The sequence below is a fragment of the Pectinophora gossypiella genome, chromosome 16 (genome assembly GCF_024362695.1).
Source record: "Pectinophora gossypiella chromosome 16, ilPecGoss1.1, whole genome shotgun sequence".
In the NCBI taxonomy this organism is placed as follows: domain Eukaryota; kingdom Metazoa; phylum Arthropoda; class Insecta; order Lepidoptera; family Gelechiidae; genus Pectinophora; species Pectinophora gossypiella.
In genome coordinates this window covers 8,822,153-8,843,637 of record NC_065419.1, presented here as the reverse complement: position 1 = coordinate 8,843,637, position 21,485 = coordinate 8,822,153, and the positions used below count along the sequence as shown (strand labels likewise).

The following is a 21,485-nucleotide window of genomic DNA, read 5'->3' as shown; positions in this document are numbered from 1 at the left end:
ACATACGTACATAGGTAGGTAACCCTCGTTTTTGCTTCGCCAAAAAGTTTTGTTACTCATTGATTCCGCTTAATTGAGGGAAGGCCTGTGCTCAGCTGTGGGACGTATATTTTCAGTTGACTTCATACGACTTTCTCCATTCCTCTTACAAATGACTCATTTCGCTTGAGTTGCCACACGTGCGAAAGGACTTTACTCAAGTTCTTTCGCACGTGTGGCAACTCAAGCGAAATACATGTTTCAAGTTTCAATGCGTATCTTCAGATGTCCCAAGACGGCTCTTTAGCTTTTTTACGAGCACAATGAGGGCATTAGGCCTCATTCAGTGACTTCTATAAACATATATTACCTAACCATTATCGGGGTAAGCGACGGCAAGTCATTAAAAAAAAATGTAGACGTATTTTGCGGTCTCATAAAGGTGTCGTTTATCCTGTTGTTACCCGATACTGATCCCTCTGGCGTGGTCGACAATTTACCTCATTCAGCACTTATCGCTATCAACTCACTAGAGACGATTAATTATTTCAAATATAATCCTATCAGACGACGCCATGAGCCGAGGTTTGCGGCCAACTGGCCACCCTCAGGCCTATTGTCTTAAATTTTGTACCGAGTGAGAGCCATCAGCGCTCCCCATTTGTCCGCCCAAGTAGTTAAAGTCAATTGCGGTAAATCTCAATAAGTCACGCCAAAAAGGTCCTGTGATCTTTGTCTTCGTTCTAACACAGAGTATCACACTTACTTATACGTGACATATTTTTTATGAATGCAAAGCTTCACGATAGTCTCGCGCACAACATTTGGAAAAGAATCATTTACTTCTACTCCAAGTCTTTCACGGTGCAAGCTTTCCGTTTGTAGAATTCTCTGCCTGAAAGCATTAAAAGAGCTTCGTCATTGGAGTCCTTTAAAGGGCAAGTCAAGGCGCATTTCCTTGCCTCTATTTCCTCTTCATCTTCATAATCTATCTACTCCTTTTTCTTTCATAGTATATGTAGTAGTTTAAGTAGTGATATTTATTTATTATAACAATTATAATTATGTGTATTATTATTATGTAGTTTATGTAGTCGAAAGTGTATTTATTTTTATATGTACAAGTATTCCCATGCTGCACTATCCCGCTATATTACATAATATTAAATATCTCCTATACTTAAAGGTTGCCTACTTAGCAATAGCAACTACCCGCCGCCACTAACTAGGCCGCCTATAGTACTAATTCTATTTCTCTTTTGTTTTGTTTTTTCCTGTTTGTGCAATAAAGTATTTGTTATGTTATGTTATTATTGAAGGAAGCCACAAAGAGCATAAACGCAATATCAAACACTGCATAATACACCTGTGGGTCAACTGCTACCTAAAGCAACCAACGTGTACAAAATAACATATTTAAAACAATTTGCAATTCGCCCTGGTTTATCAGAATGGATGAATTGGACAGCTACCTAGAAATGCTTATTGTCGATGTAGAAGCGCAACAGCGTAAAGCAGTACACAAGGAACATTTGGTCCAGCATTCTAATCCTTTAGCCAACTCCCTCCTATCCTCTTGGGACATAAAAAGACTGAAACGTGCGAATGTACTTTGGACTAAAGGACAATGCAGCGCTGGCCGTGTAGTTCAAAACAGTGAAAATAACAGAACAAGTTTGATAACAGTCTAGCGACTGATGGCAGATAACAAGGACGAAAAAAATACGTAATACACAACGAAAAAAAAACAAGATATAAAAATACATTACTCACCGATGGTGGTGCCAAAAGGGTCCCACTCAGCACAAACCGCGTGCTAGGCACCACGGCGCTAGTCATCATCATCATCATCATTATCAGCCCATTAACAGTGGGGACCACTGCTGGGGCACGGGCCTTCCCTATGGATGGATAGGCTTGTATCATAATGAATTGTAGCGATAAGTTGTCAAATTAATTAGTACAGTCAGCATACTGAACCAGGTATGATCCGGAGCGGGAGATATGTCTCGCTGGTCATCCAATGCGGCAACGCGGCCAGCGTGATGGGTACATTTGAGCCGGGTATGCTCCGAGGCGGGCTATTTGACTAACTTTAAGTTTACTTAATTAATATCTAGTTTTTAAGCAATGACATGGTGTTTTTTGTAAATCTTATTTATTTATAAGTTTTAATAAAGATTAGTACTTACATTTAGAATAAGCAGATATAGGTACTATTTTTTGTCAGAAGACACCTTCCGAAGTTGATGTGAGCAGATTTGAGTTTGTTTATATCTATACAGCATTTAAATATCCAAATCCCCATTTAACTTTATAAAGCAAAGGTTAATTACCCATTTCGTTTTAATTATTGTTACCTGTATATTCATTAAAATTTACTGCTTGGCTTATAGCTTTTAAGGTTTAGAATTAAGGCAGTGGATGCTTGCTTGCAACAACAAATTTACTTGTAATCCACTAAAATCCGCTGTTAATAATGAGATACCTGCTTCTAAAGTGGGTAAAGTTTCTGTCCCTATATCCCTATGTACGCATAAATCTTTAAAACTACGCAACGGATTTTGATGCGGTTTTTTTAATAGATAGAGTTATTCAAGAGGAAGGTTTATATGTATAATAACATCCATTAAATAGTGGAGAAATACTGTTATTTTGAGGTTTTTAATGTGATGTTGCAAATAATTACATTTTTTCCTCAGCATTGCACCCGAGCGAAGTCGGGGCAGGTCGGTAGTACTATATAAATGTAACTATTTAACTTAATTGAAATGGATTTGCAAGGACGTATTATACCTAAGTAATTAAGTAGAAGATTAGAAAATTACTACCGTTGCGTGTTGAAATACTTTCTAATACTAATACGTATATCTTCGCGTCAACAACTTATCGTTTCTTGTGATATAATTAGATCTTAACATGCAACTGTATTACTCTACCAGTGTGCTTTGGGTATGAGTATAATAATGACAAACTTGTCTTCTATGAGATTTCATCATTTTCCTTGTGATTTTATGTTTCATTACTCTTATAAAATGCTCGGTTTATAGTATACATATAGAGGCTTAGGAATATATTTGTGTTCCCATAGTCTGTTTTTTATATATTTATTATTATTATTAAACGGTTTTATAGGTAGATATAATTATTATAATGTATTTCATATATTACACCTTTTTTATTCTCCCGCAGATATTCTAATACTACTTCTGGGTTGGCAGAAAGAGATATCTCTTAGAGATAAGTCCACCCTTGTCAACGTCCATTTCATGTTGGTGATGTAACTAGTTGTTAAGTGCAATAAAGTATATTTTTAAAGTACTTATATAACAAAATATTACAGTCAAAACAAAAATACACATTATATAAAATAGACAATAACAATCTATTTAGTCAAATAAGCCCCCGCGGGTGGATCCGGGCGCAAAGGTCCCCATCACGCTTGCCGCTTTACCACGTTGTATGGCGATGGACAACCTTTGCGCCAGGAAACAACCCCAAATAATTAATTAATATTTTTAAAATATATTTTCAGTTTACAGTCTATTTATTGCAGTTTTTAATTATTGCTTGGTAACATGGTCCATCGAGCCGGTTTGATTACTAACAGAATATCATATGACACAGTACTAATTGTCATCATCTTGAACTTTTTTCTTCAATATTCCATCTTAACGTCTTCATCTTAATACTTATAATATCTTGAAACTACATATTTCTCTTTGAGACGTATATAAATGTAACATTTATTTTCGCACTGTTTGTTGAGTATTCAAGACAAATTGCGAGTCGGGAGGAAATCGCTTCGCAGACTGGGATTATTATTGTCAACGTAACAAGAAAAGCCAAGATAAAAAAAAAACTTTCACAGAATACTGCGGTGAATACAGTTTTCACAGAAAATTGTGGTTGTTCTATAGGTCACTATGTAAGTACTATTATTTGGTAGGGTTTCTTTCTGAAAGGAAAGACTAAATTAAACTTTGTGGAGTCCATCCGAAAAATATCTAGATCTATATTAAGTATATATAAAGTCCGTCAATATTTCAGAATACATTATATTTCCAGTATCTTTCAAAAACAGACTGATTGAAGCTAAAAGTTCAGTGACTTCGGAACTTTCAAAAGTCCTTGCCTACCTACTGAAGTTATAGCTGTTTCCATCAATATCTCGAGTCTCAAGATAGGGTAAAGGTGAATTTTCACTAACAGAATGAAAGAATAATAAATAAAAATATAAATCTGTTTCATAGAAAAAATAAATTATAGGAAAGTTCGGACAAGAAAGAGCTCTAAATTAATGAAAAACGGTACTATAAACCTAAAAAATATTCTACTACGTTGCGCACTGGATTGATCTGATTTTTGTAATCTTCCTTTTTACCTTTTTACCATATTTTGGATAATAAGATCCAAATAAAGTCAGTGAGGTACATAGAAATTCGCGTATACAACCCCCTGTAACAGAACGCACCACAATAATCGTGCGCTGGAGCCATCTGTGTTAGCTTCAATAAACCTTAATGTATATCAATAATGTGTTTAAATATTTGTCTAAAAGTTAGTACTTAACACTTAACTAAAAGGATTGGCTATGGAGTGAAATATTTTTTTTTCGACATTTATTATTATTTTCGTCTTTTATTTTTTATGACTTTAGACAGGAAAAACATAATTAGAACTTTGAGAAACATGTAGGCTTTGTTTCACCGTTAGGTTTCATAATTTCATAGATCTACAAACAAATGGAATTCAATGGTCTCTGCTTGCCCTGGTGGGAGGTAGGCGTGAGTTTGTGTATGTATGTATGTATCTACAAACCTATATGGAAGTGATAATGATTTTCTAGTGGTTATACCATTATGAAACTACTTATTTCTTAATTTGAATCTAGTGTTTTCTATAAGCCAACTATTTTTATTTATTTTATAAATTTAACGCCATCTTTTAGGGAATAGATTTGGTTAAGTACATCTACTCGTACATAGATGGGGTGGGAAAAGGACTGACATTTGTGAAAAGCAGGACTTCAATTCTAGGCAGCTTGATAGCTAGAAGTCATTGTAGTACCATAGCTTGCCAATAGATGGATTACGATATCAATAAAAATAATCAACCAGGGTATTATTAATGAAACATACTATTTTTCTCCAAAACTGCTTTATTTACTATTGATGTTCATAATTAACAATGTACCTTTGATGTGAGAAACAGTAGCGTGCTTGTAGGCTTAAATCTTTCATCTTGCTAAATCTGTCCGTCATTCACATTTGTTTTCCTATAATTTTCTTGAATATCTGCAACAGATACCAGGTTTGGAGTAGATATCTGTCCCTCCTGAATCTTTGGACGATTCTGAAAGTAATTAATAACTGAAATTAGGGGTAAATTTTATGTAAGAGCATAATCACTGTCTAGTACCTACTAAGACGATGACTTGCATTTACTTATTGTTTCCACAGGTATTATTTATGACTCACAGGACTCTAATAAACGAATAAAAACATGTGAATACAATAGAAGTAGGATTCATTCTTATTCTCAAAAGAATATGAAGGGAGATCAAATCTCATCATGAAAGCCAGTTTTAACCGAAACCGTTTTGCTAATAACTTTATATTTTATTTATCAGTCCAGAAACTATTGGTTGATTTCATGTCTGGTGGGTATGTAATTTACTAATTATTATATTACTCATCAATAAAACAAGGTTGTTAGTGACTGAGCATGTGTAGGAATCTAAGGAATATTTGAAAAAATTTCATCTGTTAATATCTCATTAAATCCTAAACAGATTCAAATAATTCTTGTAGTCCTGATAAGAACTATCTCTCCACACATGGAGTTAAGTAATAAAATTTTGCTTGATTGCTGTTTGATAGTTGAAATTATCATAAGAAAAATTGGAACAAATGGTTGAAACAGTGACTTTTTGCACTACGAATTTCTCTATAAAATACTTAACGAATACAAAAGGTATTTATTAATTTCTTACCTGGTGAGTGAATATTTTATAGGATACATTATAAACATCGTCAAGAAGTCTTCAATCTTACTAATTATTGTAGCTAAAACCCGTACGTTGCATCTTATTTTGTCTTCCTTCCATTATGATTCCCACTATTCTGTAGTCATATTAAACACAATCTGAAAGGTTTAATAATTATATTTAACACAAAAAGTACACTAATTGTCCAAACAATACAAACCACACTACTTGATTCAACTGTTTTGTTTAACTATGAGAACGAATGAAGGATATGTTCAGTTTACGTCACAGGAATACATAGATTATAAAAAGGTATACGAAATTTTAGAGTTTGTTAATTAGGATTCGAGATAGGGATGTTATTTTGAAAGAATATGTACGAATTTATGGAATAAAATTATTTAAAATACAAAAATAGACATTAGGATAGTTTGAATTTTCGCGGGAGTAGCAAGCACCAAAAGGGTGTCGATGTAAAAATATATGAATGAAGGGTTTTGAGCTGGTATATTTTACAAAATTGAAAATAATAGCTATATTACGTAGTATTTCTTGTTGAAATTGATTTGTAAAGCAAACGAAGTTCGTACCTATTGTTTAAAATATTATTCTAATTTTTTAGAACTGTGATTCGCGAAAATTGAAAAAATCATGGAAAAAAAAAGTAAAACTAAAATAATGCCAAGTGTGAATCGCATTATTTGGAGGGGTTCCGTGCCTACGATTGAAAGAACATTTAGTGAACAAAAACATGAACGTGAGTTGATCGTGAATTTTATATTGCTAGTATGTTGTCGTTGTTAATGACAAGCCAAAACATGCATTGGAGGATCGGGTTTGTAGAGTGGGGGATCTTTTTAAATGTTTGATTTATTGTGTTTCTTTGAATTTGCATTGTTTTTGAAAGTTTCAGCTACCTAATTGTCACAGTTTAAGAGATATAGAGGAATTTAGGTATTTTCATGGTTTTTGTCTCCAAAAACGGAACCGTTTTTGGATTGTTGACAAGGTGTTGTATTGTACGCGTTTTAGACCCTAAAATAGAACAATCTAGAAGTCACGCCACTTTCGCGTACACAGAGAAACAGCCAATAAGGTTGAGGAGCTTGGTTTGTGTAGATTATGTAAATTACAGATGTGTGCGAGAAACGTCAGGCAAATGGTCGAGCGAGTGTTTGGCTTTTTAGAAATTCTACAAAATTGGATATATTTTTTATCTAAAATTCTGCAGTTCTGATTTGATAAATTAAATAGAATTTGATTAAATAAATAACATCATTAGTATTATAGTCTACTTAAGAATAAAAATAAAATTAAATGAATATTTTTATGTCAATAGGAAGTATGAGATTTTCAATAAATACCTCGATTGTCAATGTCGGGTAAATGTCATTTGGATGTTTTTGAGGCGCTAGTGGTAGCAATATCGCGATTGCCTGATAGATGAGAGGGAGCATAACGGGTATAAAAGGGGTTTTGCACGATTTTTTGGGGAACTTCGTTCGTGGCAAGAACAGCAGGAGGTGCTGTCGGTCTGATAGGAACTTCGTTCGTGGCATTAGCAGCAGGAGGTGCTGTCGGGTCTGATAGGAACTTCGCTCGGAGCAAGAACAGCAGGAGGTGCTGCCGGTTTAGGAATTTCAAGTCGGACTAGCTATTCTGTAAGTTGGTAGGGATCCATTCTGCTGGATTACCAGCTGTCGCGACTTTTGAGAGCTCCGTAGCTCAGGATTACAGTGCGCGATTATTATTTTGTCAAAATATGTAAATTTGCTCTTTAATCAGCTATTCGAACCTTCCGTGGTGTAGCTGGTCGTCTACCGCGCTAGAATAGGGATTAGAATTAGTTTCCGTGCGTAGATTACGTGAAATATGTAGGTTTTGTCCGACAAAAGTCCGCGTAGTGCGCAGTAGGGACCTTGTTAGGTTTAAAATAGGAAGTGTGGTGTACTAATTACCTTTTTCTTACAGGCATCGTTGGAAACAGGTCTGAGATCATCAGATCTCAGACGGCAGGTACAATTTTACGCTAAAGATAGGGCCCGATAGGAGTAGGATGTGTAAAAAGTGTGTAGGGAAGCTTGCGAACGTAGGGATCATGTGCTGCTTGTGATTGTTTACCTTTGTTTGTGTTTTGTTATTATTTATGTTATTTTATGTAGTTTATGTATGTTTATCTATTTAACTTTTTGACTGACACTTTACTGACGCGTAGGGAATGACTGCTTGCGATATATTCTGACTGGATTTTATTATCTTATTGGTTATGTTTGGGCTGTGTGTCAATGTTTACAATGAAAATTGTACATATTGCCGCATAGACTGAACAAAAATGTTCTTCTTGTAGTTCTGTGTGTTGTGATTCACATTTCGAGGTAATATAATTAATTATTGCCTGGAGATGGGGAGATCAGTATGCAGAATGAGGTATCCTTGTTTTAGAGGTAACCTCATGGATTTAGATTTTTACCTTATATTGTGAACCTAGACTGTTGGTCCAGGTTGGATTGTAATCTTGCTGTGTTTTATTGTAGTTAGAATTCCCCTGAGGATTCTATTCGAAAACCAATCTGAAGTTACACAGGGTGAACCTTTATGGTTTACGGCCTGCTACCTCACTGTGTCAATGTAGAATAATTGTAGGAACAGTTGTTGTTACCACTGTAACATGGTTCTGGATTGTTCTATAGTGGTGCTTTGGGAGATACAGCTATCTACAGGAGTGGTGCGGTGAGATATTATTATCCATGACCTTCTTTCTGATATTGGGACAGGATGACCATCCGCCAATATGAGATGAAGCTAGATAATCAGTATCGAGTCAGCGCTGCGACTTGGATAGTCAGGTTGGATTGCCTCCTCCTGATGAGCGGTTGTGCGTGGCGATGCTTTCGAGTATGAAGACTCTAGCCGATGCCATATAATCAGTATTGTATGGTATGGGTCAACTTTGTCCTCTTGTGTTATAATGTAAATTTATTATGACCCACTCTGGACCTATCAGTTTATTGTGGCTTACTAAGCCATGTAAATAATACAATTAATTACTAATTTGAATTGAATTATAAAAGTCTGGATACCATGAGATGAAGGTAATGGTATTGATAATGGCTTATGAATAAACTTATATACTCTGAAACTGTGTTGTTATTTCACCTATGTGACTTAACATGACTTCTTACTTACTTACTTGCATTGTCCGGGCCTGCCTGGCTTGATTACACTGATATACAAACCAATTCAACACAATTTATTTGTGTTATTTTACTATTCTTTTACCTGATAATACCTTAATGTCACTGCTGCTAGTTAGTGACATACCTAACTTTACAACCTATACCTTGTCCAGGGGTTTACCTGGCCTAATTTCACTATGCAACTTGTTTGCTTACTAACATGCAATATTATTGCAATAATGCATTTATGCATAACAATTACATCCAGTTTGACTGCATATATTCTTGTGATTCATGGTTGGTATCATATTCATGACCATCCATCTCACACTCATACTTATTCCTATGGCTGGTGTTATTGCAATGCCGCTGAAGCCATAGTAGGGACGTTAGGGACATTTTTGCTTAGTATACTCGGGGTCAATCCAGTTCGGTAGTCTCTGCTTCTGTTGATCCTCTTGCACTGTGGTGTATTGGGGGGAGGACAGTGATGAGTAGCTGCGTATTGCCTTCGGTTGCTAAGTCGCTCATTCGTTTTGTTAGGGACCTTTTGCTTAGTATATTTGGGGTCAATCCAGTTCGGTAGTCACTGCTTCTGTTGATCCTCTTGCACTGTGGTGTATTGGGGGGAGGACAGTGATGAGTAGCTGCATATTGGCTTCCGGTTGCTAAGTCGCTCACATACTTACCTTTTTGCGCCATGGCTATGGTGCTAACTATGCATCACAATGAGTTGTGTTGTTAGATTGGATGTAAATCTGTCTAACTTAAATAATTTTTTTTACATATGTGAAATTGGTGTTGGGAAGCTCTTCCCTTTACCTACCAATTATTTACCTAATGCTCCTGATATGTCACATTTATGTGCTTATCATTTCATAAAAAGACCTATTTGTTCTTTCGGAGAGGGGCCTAAATCAGGGTAGGGCCTCATTCGCCGGTGAGCGTGGTCGGGGCTCGAAACGGCACCCTATACTATTAGATTGTTGGTATGGTATTCTAATCCTTTTCCTGTGTTCCTAGATCTTTTACAATAATAAAGCCAAATTCCTAAACATATTTTAAATAACTAACTAATTTCTTACCTTCTTGTAAGTCTCTCTTGTTTAATTATAAGCTTTAATCAGTGTCATTAAGTTTAGGTTTGCTTGGCGTTGATTTGACTGTTTTTAAACTATAAATACTTATAATATCTCACATCCCATTGCCCTATTACTTAGATATTTACTTGACTTTCTCATATACCATAGCGACATAATTATAACCTATTTGTATTGTTATTAAGTATATATGTAGTATATTAAGTTAGTATTATTCTTTATTTACATGCCCTCAATAACATGCATTCATATCTGACTCAGCTACCTTCATATAAAAGAATTTGAGTTACTACAAAACACAACATAAGGTCCTACCTTTATACTAGACGATCACAACAATAATAATGGCCAATTTATTCACTTAGTTGACTATAACCCAGGGTCGAATCCTGGTCGTTTAGTCATTGGAGTTGAGTGTGTGGGGTTTTTAAGTAATATATGTAAGGGGGGGGGCGTTACAATTTGGTGCCGTGACCAGGATTATGGGGTCTCAAATGCTGGGAAAAGATTGGATGTCTTGGGGGCGTGAAATTTGATATGTACGTGTATATAACTAGGGGTTTATAAAGATGTGAAATGTTTATGTATGTGTAATCTAAGGGAGACATTAAGATGTGTATGTATGGTTAAAATAAAGTGGGGGTGTGAAAATTTACATGTATGTATATAAAACTATAGCTTATAAATGTGTGAAGTGTTTATGTATGTATTAATGTAACCTAGGAAAGGTGTAAAGCTATGTATGTACATCAATAATGATGTGGAGGTGTAAAGTTATGTATGTACCTCAAGAATTATGTGGAGAGTAAAGTTATGTATGTATCTCAAGAATTATATGGGGGCGTAAGTAAAGCTATGTATGTACTTTAAGAATTATGTGGGGGCGTGAAGCTATGTATGTATCTTAAATGTCCAGCGGGGGCATTCTATTTTTGTGAATAGTAAGGGTCTGAGACTAACCTGCCAACCCTGATATCGTAAAGGGGTGAAGTTGTGTTAAAACGGTTCAATGTTATGGTTTAACTATCAAAGATTATAAATAAGAGTCTGGTTATCATCAACATTCTAATATTAATTCATATTATAATAAGTACAGTTGTCATATTCTGCTTGTTTTATTTATTATTATTTCACTTTAATTTCACTGTGTATGTCCATGTCACTTTTGTTTTATCACACTGTGCATGTTTATATTGTTCTATGTGTCACTTTCAGTATCCTCTTACTGTGGCCAAGACACCTTTAGCCTAACCACGGTCACATGAGTCTGTGTGATTGGCAGTAAGAAAATCCTTCCTGCACCTTCTCCTTTCCACTATCCGCCTGTTGCCTTAGGTCTCATGGTGCAGGTATCCCGCCCTATGTATCTATTTATATATTTTCTGTGTAGGTATGGCTAGGGCTAGGGCTGTAGGTCGATAGGCATTTTGACTTGCTAGCATTGTAGGGTTTCGTTCTTGCATAGTTAGGCAGGGCTATATTATCATTTCGAAGCTGTAGGTTATGTAGAAACATGCGCGTGACTGAAAACAAAACAAAATAGCATTGTAAGCGTGTTGTGAACAAGATGCAAGTGAAGGTTTTCCAACGTACAGACGTATTATTTTAAGTAACCAAACTTTTATAATTACCTTGTGTCATCTTTTATATGTTTTTACTAGGTAGAATCTTCTTATTTACAATGATTTATTTAATAATCACGACGAAATAATCGTAATACAACGGATGGATCTCTCCAGTTGTCAATCTGACATTAAATTTGTTTGTTTTTGGTTTGTCTAAGTACGTAGACAAGGATCATCTTACATACAGCCTTGTTTTAGGTTCATAGTTTGACAAAGGCAATTTTTTTATTATTATAAATAAGCGTGTTTATTTAGTATTTTCATAGATACAATTTATCTAAGGCTATATAATTTAATTTGTGACGTTTTGATGTAGGTTTATCTTACTTTTATAAAAAAATAATAAACAAAATCGATCGATCTAAAATAAAATCGATATTAATCGGTTCGTCTGTAGATGCTTTATTTTGCCTGCCATCTAGTGACGAGTAGGAGTATTAGTTTGACATTTATTAGATAGACCTCGCATAGAGTCTCATATCGACGGACAAATTATTAGTTCCGTTGTTCACCGTTAGAGTGCGTTGATATGCATTATTTAATTATTTTGTTTTTTTATCGTATCTTTTATATTAGGTTAGATTGGGGTTGGATAGGGTTTTTAAATGTTTTTATTTGCTTGTTTTTGTATGTTTAGTTTATTAGTGTAAAAGTGTTGTTGATCGCGGTTGTGATAAGAGTAATTTAATAAGGTTACTATTGACCACGGTAGGTAATTTAGCTAGGGTTAGTGTTGATCAAGGTTATTTAATCAGGTCAATAATTGGAAGGGTCAATAACCGGAAGGGTCAATAATCGAAAAGGGTCGCTGGTAGAAAGGTCATTGATACCGAGCCATAGATAAGAGGTCATTGATACGGGGTCATTGATTCGGGGTCATTGATACCAGGTCATTGATACGGGGTCATTGATCGAGGTCATTGATCGGTTTTATTGGTCAAGGTCATTGATAGAGGTCAGGGATAAGAGGTCGTTGACCAGATTATAGGTTAGGTTATTGACTTGACCTACTTCCATTAGTTCCAATGTTCTCTCATAGATGGCGCTAGTTGTTTTGAAATCATTATCCCTATATTTAGATTAAATTGAATTTGATAGGTTTAATTTAAATAATTTGAAATAGTTTACTTTTGTTTTGTTTACTACTCAATAATTGAGTTATTATTTATTTATTTTGTTTCGTTATTATTATTTTTTATGTTTTTTTTTTGTAATTGTGATAAGAGATATAATATATCTTTTAAATTTATTTTTTTAAATAATTATATTCAATAAAGATTTAATTATTAAAATAATTAGTATATTATTAATTATTATGGTTATTTAATAATATTATTGATGTATAATTATGATATTTTTGTTTTTTATATATATAGTAATATTTTGACATCACGCTCGTGTTCCCAAAGGAGTAAGCAGTAGTATATAATATTATTTATTTTTTATTATTTATTTAGGGAAGCAATTAAGAAATTTTTAGTATACCTGTATACTTACATGACTGTACTTGTATATCATTATGGTTACAGTATTTTTGAATAAAGTATTATAGTGTATTTATTTTATTTTATTGCTATTATATTAGTATTTATTTACTCTTGAGGGGAGTTGACGGTCATTCCTGGGGGGAAATTAGATAAATTGTCATTGTATGTAAGATTAAATAAAGGTTTAATAAGATGTTCTTTGGAAATCTTATTATAGTAATTTAAAGGTTTGCTTTATTTATTTCTTTAAGGCTAGCTTATTGTGGTGTTTCTTTTATTGTTTATAAATTATCACTACGATAAACTACGTAATAATTTAGGGGGCGATTGTAACAGAACGCACCACAATAATCGTGCGCTGGAGCCATCTGTGTTAGCTTCAATAAACCTTAATGTATATCAATAATGTGTTTAAATATTTGTCTAAAAGTTAGTACTTAACACTTAACTAAAAGGATTGGCTATGGAGTGAAATATTTTTTTTTCGACATTTATTATTATTTTCGTCTTTTATTTTTTATGACTTTAGACAGGAAAAACATAATTAGAACTTTGAGAAACATGTAGGCTTTGTTTCACCGTTAGGTTTCATAATTTCATAGATCTACAAACAAATGGAATTCAATGGTCTCTGCTTGCCCTGGTGGGAGGTAGGCGTGAGTTTGTGTATGTATGTATGTATCTACAAACCTATATGGAAGTGATAATGATTTTCTAGTGGTTATACCATTATGAAACTACTTATTTCTTAATTTGAATCTAGTGTTTTCTATAAGCCAACTATTTTTATTTATTTTATAAATTTAACGCCATCTTTTAGGGAATAGATTTGGTTAAGTACATCTACTCGTACATAGATGGGGTGGGAAAAGGACTGACATTTGTGAAAAGCAGGACTTCAATTCTAGGCAGCTTGATAGCTAGAAGTCATTGTAGTACCATAGCTTGCCAATAGATGGATTACGATATCAATAAAAATAATCAACCAGGGTATTATTAATGAAACATACTATTTTTCTCCAAAACTGCTTTATTTACTATTGATGTTCATAATTAACAATGTACCTTTGATGTGAGAAACAGTAGCGTGCTTGTAGGCTTAAATCTTTCATCTTGCTAAATCTGTCCGTCATTCACATTTGTTTTCCTATAATTTTCTTGAATATCTGCAACAGATACCAGGTTTGGAGTAGATATCTGTCCCTCCTGAATCTTTGGACGATTCTGAAAGTAATTAATAACTGAAATTAGGGGTAAATTTTATGTAAGAGCATAATCACTGTCTAGTACCTACTAAGACGATGACTTGCATTTACTTATTGTTTCCACAGGTATTATTTATGACTCACAGGACTCTAATAAACGAATAAAAACATGTGAATACAATAGAAGTAGGATTCATTCTTATTCTCAAAAGAATATGAAGGGAGATCAAATCTCATCATGAAAGCCAGTTTTAACCGAAACCGTTTTGCTAATAACTTTATATTTTATTTATCAGTCCAGAAACTATTGGTTGATTTCATGTCTGGTGGGTATGTAATTTACTAATTATTATATTACTCATCAATAAAACAAGGTTGTTAGTGACTGAGCATGTGTAGGAATCTAAGGAATATTTGAAAAAATTTCATCTGTTAATATCTCATTAAATCCTAAACAGATTCAAATAATTCTTGTAGTCCTGATAAGAACTATCTCTCCACACATGGAGTTAAGTAATAAAATTTTGCTTGATTGCTGTTTGATAGTTGAAATTATCATAAGAAAAATTGGAACAAATGGTTGAAACAGTGACTTTTTGCACTACGAATTTCTCTATAAAATACTTAACGAATACAAAAGGTATTTATTAATTTCTTACCTGGTGAGTGAATATTTTATAGGATACATTATAAACATCGTCAAGAAGTCTTCAATCTTACTAATTATTGTAGCTAAAACCCGTACGTTGCATCTTATTTTGTCTTCCTTCCATTATGATTCCCACTATTCTGTAGTCATATTAAACACAATCTGAAAGGTTTAATAATTATATTTAACACAAAAAGTACACTAATTGTCCAAACAATACAAACCACACTACTTGATTCAACTGTTTTGTTTAACTATGAGAACGAATGAAGGATATGTTCAGTTTACGTCACAGGAATACATAGATTATAAAAAGGTATACGAAATTTTAGAGTTTGTTAATTAGGATTCGAGATAGGGATGTTATTTTGAAAGAATATGTACGAATTTATGGAATAAAATTATTTAAAATACAAAAATAGACATTAGGATAGTTTGAATTTTCGCGGGAGTAGCAAGCACCAAAAGGGTGTCGATGTAAAAATATATGAATGAAGGGTTTTGAGCTGGTATATTTTACAAAATTGAAAATAATAGCTATATTACGTAGTATTTCTTGTTGAAATTGATTTGTAAAGCAAACGAAGTTCGTACCTATTGTTTAAAATATTATTCTAATTTTTTAGAACTGTGATTCGCGAAAATTGAAAAAATCATGGAAAAAAAAAGTAAAACTAAAATAATGCCAAGTGTGAATCGCATTATTTGGAGGGGTTCCGTGCCTACGATTGAAAGAACATTTAGTGAACAAAAACATGAACGTGAGTTGATCGTGAATTTTATATTGCTAGTATGTTGTCGTTGTTAATGACAAGCCAAAACATGCATTGGAGGATCGGGTTTGTAGAGTGGGGGATCTTTTTAAATGTTTGATTTATTGTGTTTCTTTGAATTTGTAGTTGTGATGGCAATGGAGATGCATTGTTTTTGAAAGTTTCAGCTACCTAATTGTCACAGTTTAAGAGATATAGAGGAATTTAGGTATTTTCATGGTTTTTGTCTCCAAAAACGGAACCGTTTTTGGATTGTTGACAAGGTGTTGTATTGTATTGTACGCGTTTTAGACCCTAAAATAGAACAATCTAGAAGTCACGCCACTTTCGCGTACACAGAGAAACAGCCAATAAGGTTGAGGAGCTTGGTTTGTGTAGATTATGTAAATTACAGATGTGTGCGAGAAACGTCAGGCAAATGGTCGAGCGAGTGTTTGGCTTTTTAGAAATTCTACAAAATTGGATATATTTTTTATCTAAAATTCTGCAGTTCTGATTTGATAAATTAAATAGAATTTGATTAAATAAATAACATCATTAGTATTATAGTCTACTTAAGAATAAAAATAAAATTAAATGAATATTTTTATGTCAATAGGAAGTATGAGATTTTCAATAAATACCTCGATTGTCAATGTCGGGTAAATGTCATTTGGATGTTTTTGAGGCGCTAGTGGTAGCAATATCGCGATTGCCTGATAGATGAGAGGGAGCATAACGGGTATAAAAGGGGTTTTGCACGATTTTTTGGGGAACTTCGTTCGTGGCAAGAACAGCAGGAGGTGCTGTCGGTCTGATAGGAACTTCGTTCGTGGCATTAGCAGCAGGAGGTGCTGTCGGGTCTGATAGGAACTTCGCTCGGAGCAAGAACAGCAGGAGGTGCTGCCGGTTTAGGAATTTCAAGTCGGACTAGCTATTCTGTAAGTTGGTAGGGATCCATTCTGCTGGATTACCAGCTGTCGCGACTTTTGAGAGCTCCGTAGCTCAGGATTACAGTGCGCGATTATTATTTTGTCAAAATATGTAAATTTGCTCTTTAATCAGCTATTCGAACCTTCCGTGGTGTAGCTGGTCGTCTACCGCGCTAGAATAGGGATTAGAATTAGTTTCCGTGCGTAGATTACGTGAAATATGTAGGTTTTGTCCGACAAAAGTCCGCGTAGTGCGCAGTAGGGACCTTGTTAGGTTTAAAATAGGAAGTGTGGTGTACTAATTACCTTTTTCTTACAGGCATCGTTGGAAACAGGTCTGAGATCATCAGATCTCAGACGGCAGGTACAATTTTACGCTAAAGATAGGGCCCGATAGGAGTAGGATGTGTAAAAAGTGTGTAGGGAAGCTTGCGAACGTAGGGATCATGTGCTGCTTGTGATTGTTTACCTTTGTTTGTGTTTTGTTATTATTTATGTTATTTTATGTAGTTTATGTATGTTTATCTATTTAACTTTTTGACTGACACTTTACTGACGCGTAGGGAATGACTGCTTGCGATATATTCTGACTGGATTTTATTATCTTATTGGTTATGTTTGGGCTGTGTGTCAATGTTTACAATGAAAATTGTACATATTGCCGCATAGACTGAACAAAAATGTTCTTCTTGTAGTTCTGTGTGTTGTGATTCACATTTCGAGGTAATATAATTAATTATTGCCTGGAGATGGGGAGATCAGTATGCAGAATGAGGTATCCTTGTTTTAGAGGTAACCTCATGGATTTAGATTTTTACCTTATATTGTGAACCTAGACTGTTGGTCCAGGTTGGATTGTAATCTTGCTGTGTTTTATTGTAGTTAGAATTCCCCTGAGGATTCTATTCGAAAACCAATCTGAAGTTACACAGGGTGAACCTTTATGGTTTACGGCCTGCTACCTCACTGTGTCAATGTAGAATAATTGTAGGAACAGTTGTTGTTACCACTGTAACATGGTTCTGGATTGTTCTATAGTGGTGCTTTGGGAGATACAGCTATCTACAGGAGTGGTGCGGTGAGATATTATTATCCATGACCTTCTTTCTGATATTGGGACAGGATGACCATCCGCCAATATGAGATGAAGCTAGATAATCAGTATCGAGTCAGCGCTGCGACTTGGATAGTCAGGTTGGATTGCCTCCTCCTGATGAGCGGTTGTGCGTGGCGATGCTTTCGAGTATGAAGACTCTAGCCGATGCCATATAATCAGTATTGTATGGTATGGGTCAACTTTGTCCTCTTGTGTTATAATGTAAATTTATTATGACCCACTCTGGACCTATCAGTTTATTGTGGCTTACTAAGCCATGTAAATAATACAATTAATTACTAATTTGAATTGAATTATAAAAGTCTGGATACCATGAGATGAAGGTAATGGTATTGATAATGGCTTATGAATAAACTTATATACTCTGAAACTGTGTTGTTATTTCACCTATGTGACTTAACATGACTTCTTACTTACTTACTTGCATTGTCCGGGCCTGCCTGGCTTGATTACACTGATATACAAACCAATTCAACACAATTTATTTGTGTTATTTTACTATTCTTTTACCTGATAATACCTTAATGTCACTGCTGCTAGTTAGTGACATACCTAACTTTACAACCTATACCTTGTCCAGGGGTTTACCTGGCCTAATTTCACTATGCAACTTGTTTGCTTACTAACATGCAATATTATTGCAATAATGCATTTATGCATAACAATTACATCCAGTTTGACTGCATATATTCTTGTGATTCATGGTTGGTATCATATTCATGACCATCCATCTCACACTCATACTTATTCCTATGGCTGGTGTTATTGCAATGCCGCTGAAGCCATAGTAGGGACGTTAGGGACATTTTTGCTTAGTATACTCGGGGTCAATCCAGTTCGGTAGTCTCTGCTTCTGTTGATCCTCTTGCACTGTGGTGTATTGGGGGGAGGACAGTGATGAGTAGCTGCGTATTGCCTTCGGTTGCTAAGTCGCTCATTCGTTTTGTTAGGGACCTTTTGCTTAGTATATTTGGGGTCAATCCAGTTCGGTAGTCACTGCTTCTGTTGATCCTCTTGCACTGTGGTGTATTGGGGGGAGGACAGTGATGAGTAGCTGCATATTGGCTTCCGGTTGCTAAGTCGCTCACATACTTACCTTTTTGCGCCATGGCTATGGTGCTAACTATGCATCACAATGAGTTGTGTTGTTAGATTGGATGTAAATCTGTCTAACTTAAATAATTTTTTTTACATATGTGAAATTGGTGTTGGGAAGCTCTTCCCTTTACCTACCAATTATTTACCTAATGCTCCTGATATGTCACATTTATGTGCTTATCATTTCATAAAAAGACCTATTTGTTCTTTCGGAGAGGGGCCTAAATCAGGGTAGGGCCTCATTCGCCGGTGAGCGTGGTCGGGGCTCGAAACGGCACCCTATACTATTAGATTGTTGGTATGGTATTCTAATCCTTTTCCTGTGTTCCTAGATCTTTTACAATAATAAAGCCAAATTCCTAAACATATTTTAAATAACTAACTAATTTCTTACCTTCTTGTAAGTCTCTCTTGTTTAATTATAAGCTTTAATCAGTGTCATTAAGTTTAGGTTTGCTTGGCGTTGATTTGACTGTTTTTAAACTATAAATACTTATAATATCTCACATCCCATTGCCCTATTACTTAGATATTTACTTGACTTTCTCATATACCATAGCGACATAATTATAACCTATTTGTATTGTTATTAAGTATATATGTAGTATATTAAGTTAGTATTATTCTTTATTTACATGCCCTCAATAACATGCATTCATATCTGACTCAGCTACCTTCATATAAAAGAATTTGAGTTACTACAAAACACAACATAAGGTCCTACCTTTATACTAGACGATCACAACAATAATAATGGCCAATTTATTCACTTAGTTGACTATAACCCAGGGTCGAATCCTGGTCGTTTAGTCATTGGAGTTGAGTGTGTGGGGTTTTTAAGTAATATATGTAAGGGGGGGGGGCGTTACACCCCCATGCGAAGAAACGATTGTCAACCTGTCCAACCTGACGAGAACCCGACACCAATTACCTGCAAGCCAATTACTACATACTTACCTGGAGGTTTCCTTACCATGCCTTCCTCTACCATTAAGCTTGTGACGTTAACAAACAGAAACCTGAGTTCTCAATTTAAAGCTCATCAGATGTTAATTAAATTAAAAATTATATTTACTTAATTACAATTACTTTCCTGTGTAATTTTTATTTATTTTATTTTTAAATACTTACCCTTAATTGTACAAGTTATGTACGCCGTAACTGTCATATTGTATATTAGTCAAAATATCGTAACTTAAAATATATAAACATGTTTTAGAAAGAAATGGAATTCTCATCTTGCCTCATTGTTGCCCGATACATACAATTTAAGGATTTTCAAGGCGAGAGTGAATAGGCACTATTTTAATTTCCGTGCTCCACAGACCAACCACATCGCTGCTTTAGACCAGGCTGGATCGTGAACAAACGCACTCAAATCTATTAATAAAAAAAATCTGTGGCTGTAGTTTATAAATAAATATATTCTAATTTCAGCAGTATAGGACTTGCAGGTTATTGAGTAAATAACATCTTCGCCGATGGATAATCGTCTTAAAGAATTCTCAATCCATCGGGGAATCTATATTTTCTATCACACGGTCACGTACTTTCCTTCGTCGTAAAAACTTTTATGTCCCATCTCTGACACGGTCGACGCGTATTATTTTAGTAACTTTTAAAAGCTTTCTGTCGACTTTTAGCTAACAATTTGACTTGATGTCGTTGAAACTAGGTTACACAATGCTGTTTTGTAAAAAAATGTATTCTAATTAATTAGTAACTATTTCGTATTTTAGGTCCTTGACACATTTTTGACTAGACTAGAAGTACAACTCTTTCGGGAGACATTTGGCTCATCGATTTTGGTAGTTTAAACAAAAAAATAACATACGTACATACACATAAACAGCCTATATACGTCCCACTTCTGGGACCAGGCCTCCCCTCAATCACCCAGAGGGGGTATAGAGCATACTTTATCACGCTGCTCCAATGCAGAATCATCTTACTTTTCCGGACAATCAGGTGATTCAAGCCTGAAAAGTCCTTACCAAACAAAGGACAGTCCCATAAAGCGATTTCGACAATGTCCCCATTGGGAACCGAACCCGGACCTCCAGATCGTGAGCCTAATGCTCTAACCACTAGACCACGGAGGCTGTTAAGATATAATACATACTTATGGAAAAAATTATCCTTTTTCAGCCCACATTTCCAGACACAGTCGTTACTTTTTTGCTTTCGTTAATATTACTTTATACTATTTATACTTTCATTGATAAATATTCCTGAATAACATACATGTATTGTAAGACAATAAAAATATTTTGAACAATAATAACTTTTCATTTATTTAATAAAAGAAAAAACTAATTATTTCTTATCGGTCACCACACTCAAAACGTGTAACTTGAATTAATATCAACGAAAAAA

General features: G+C 34.7%; 3 long non-coding RNA genes across 3 annotated transcripts; all 3 read right to left on the bottom strand.

The window, feature by feature from the left end:
• Nucleotides 1-5,148: 5,148 nt before the first annotated feature.
• LOC126374105 (uncharacterized) lies at nt 5,149-10,524 on the bottom strand. Its single transcript, XR_007567400.1, has 3 exons — nt 10,230-10,524; nt 5,975-6,126; nt 5,149-5,334 (listed from the first exon to the last, which is right to left on the bottom strand). It is a non-coding gene; the product is annotated as an uncharacterized LOC126374105 (long non-coding RNA).
• Nucleotides 10,525-11,295: 771 nt separating this feature from the next.
• On the bottom strand, nt 11,296-12,156 carry LOC126374106 (uncharacterized). Its single transcript, XR_007567401.1, has 2 exons — nt 11,876-12,156; nt 11,296-11,767 (listed from the first exon to the last, which is right to left on the bottom strand). It is a non-coding gene; the product is annotated as an uncharacterized LOC126374106 (long non-coding RNA).
• A 2,238-nt stretch (nt 12,157-14,394) lies between these two features.
• Nucleotides 14,395-19,798, bottom strand: LOC126374104 (uncharacterized). The gene is made up of 3 exons (XR_007567399.1): nt 19,504-19,798; nt 15,221-15,372; nt 14,395-14,580 (listed from the first exon to the last, which is right to left on the bottom strand). It is a non-coding gene; the product is annotated as an uncharacterized LOC126374104 (long non-coding RNA).
• Between the last annotated feature and the right edge of the window lie 1,687 nt (nt 19,799-21,485).